General features: G+C 27.8%; 1 protein-coding gene across 1 annotated transcript in view; it reads left to right on the forward strand.

The window, feature by feature from the left end:
- Positions 1-974: 974 nt before the first annotated feature.
- The window catches only part of LOC106687005 (kazrin), a gene marked incomplete at its 3' end in the record, with an annotated part of 67,421 nt that continues 65,945 nt past the window's right edge, over positions 975-2,450 (forward strand). The window contains 1 exon segment of the mRNA XM_067044638.1: positions 975-1,045.

Genomic DNA, 2,450 nt, shown 5'->3' on the forward strand with positions numbered 1-2,450 from the left:
GATGGTCCGAATATCCAACAGTCGTGTTGTATTAGGCAAGCCGACAAAATGAACGCAGACAGGGCTGCTAATGACGCTACCAGGGCCACTGATTAGTCGGAACTGCAATTAATAAAGTGGAAACACAGAAAAGGTCTGGTTCCGAACTGTAATGACTCACTAACTCACTAAAAATGTCCAAACTATTAAATTATAATGGCAGACAGGGCTGCTGAGGACGCTACCACGGCCACTAATTAGTCGCAACTGCCCGAAAAAACTAAGATGGTCGGTCCGCTGCTAGGTGACGCTTCTTAGCAACAATTATCACCCCTAACAACTGTCTCTACTACTCATTATTACAAACCAATATAATTACACATTTTTCTTTTTAAATAACTAAATCTAAATAAAACAATACAAAAAAAAATAAATGTATCTAAATTAAATACTAATGAAACTCAAATACTATTTACAATTATTTACAAGGTAATTATATTATGGCGTTAACACCCTTGTTCTTTCATTTTATTAAATATTGTTTTTACATACGTTCTATTCTTAATTTAACTGAATTTTGTACACATCTATATAACTAAATAGGTTTTTTAATTTACTCATCAATATATTTTTCTTACTCAATGTATTAATATTGTTATCAATCTACTACTGTCTAATAATAGTTATAAATCAACAATATTTTCATTTCATTGTTATGTATATTTCTAAATTTGTTAGTCTATTATTTTTTTTTCTTTGAATGATGGTAGTTATCTTTTTTGTTTTTATAGCCCTGATGAAGACCTGAAAATCAAGACGAAACGTTGGCACAAATATTATTTTGTTTATTTGGATTTTTACCACTGAGCGTATCTCCCACCTTCTCTTATATATCTACAGTCAACTATCTTCACCTCTTTTTTTATATTAATATATAGATTTTTTAATTTGATTTATTTTTGTACATGTTTATTAAATATTTAATTTTTTTGTTCCAGGTGAGTGGTCACATGCAGTGACCCGAGGAAATAAGAATCCTTCATTTAAATAGTCCAACTAACAAAAAGTAAGATTAGTTCAAATAAATTTGTTTTCTTGTTGTTGTTGTTGTTGTTGTTTCTTACTAAATAAGTAAATATCATTTATATTGTACATTAATCGATAAATGGCTTCAACTAGCATTTTCTCATTTATTAACCATCTCTATATATGCTTAGTTACTGAAAGCAATGGAGGTATATGAATGAATGAAATGTGTTTATTTATAAAAACAAATACAAAATATGAATCTATTTAAAGAATTAAATACAATTTGTCCATAGACCATGGTAAAATATCAATTTGTCGACCTGGCCGTGTGCAATTTAAACTATTTCACATAAATAACAAAGTTAGTTAAATTCACTATGTAGTATTTTATGCCTTTTTATTTGTGGGGATAGTGGTTTTTATTATTGATAAGTAATTAAGCAAAGAAAGTAAAGAAAATTGATGATTCTGCTAGATATAGTTAGAGAGAATAAAAAAAGGTAACTGTTTCAAAATGTTAAAGAAAATATATTAATTTTTCATTTGAGCTCCATATTTTTGAAACCACCTATAACACTATAGTACAAGAGCCCAAGAGGAGAAAAAAGGCAATTATCTCACCTCAATTGTTGATTACTTTAATGAAAACAATGTATAATTACTAGTCAAAATTGACGAGTCTGTTTCAAAAGGAGAAAAAAAAAATTTTTTTTAATACGCAGCTCTATATCTTAAAAAGTAGGAACAACACAAGAAAACCTAACAGAACTTCACTTAAAGAAGAGTAAATTTTCTAAAATATGAGCCCTAACAGAGTTATTTACGTTAAATAGTTTTCGAGATATAGCTTTTTTAAAAAGCAACATTTCATCAAAATGTTGTATGGGACGTACTAAAAGATCAGTAGTTAGTGAATTTATTTTGAAAAATTTATATCTCAAACACCATTTGATATACAGATGTCTATTAGCACTCAAATTAAAGATAGTTTAATGAGCTATTTTTTATTTTCTTAGTTTATGATGTTTATCTTTGTAGGAGCAATAGTTTTCATGAAGTTTGCTAAAATAAATTGATTTATAATTATTACGACAAATTTTCATTTGCCAAATTCATATTCATATGTGAATATCATAAAAGCTACTACCTCTACGAAGATAAGTGTCTAAAATTACTTTATAGTAAGCTCAATTTCCATTATTTTGAATGTTGGCAGACATATGTGCGTCTTATGGATCTAGAGATATATTTTTTTTAAATATCCAACATTTTATACGAACAACTAGAAATTAACATTTTGTGAGTTTATTTTGTCAAATATCATAAAAACTAATACTCCTACGAAGATAAAAATTATTAACTATTTTGTAGTAAATTAAACTAGCTTTAATTTGAGCACTGGCAGACATCAGTACGTCCAATGATTTCTGAAATAAAGTTTT

Source organism: Halyomorpha halys, unplaced genomic scaffold (assembly GCF_000696795.3).
Source record: "Halyomorpha halys isolate HHAL.00 unplaced genomic scaffold, Hhal_1.1 Scaffold905.1, whole genome shotgun sequence".
In the NCBI taxonomy this organism is placed as follows: Eukaryota; Metazoa; Arthropoda; class Insecta; order Hemiptera; family Pentatomidae; genus Halyomorpha; species Halyomorpha halys.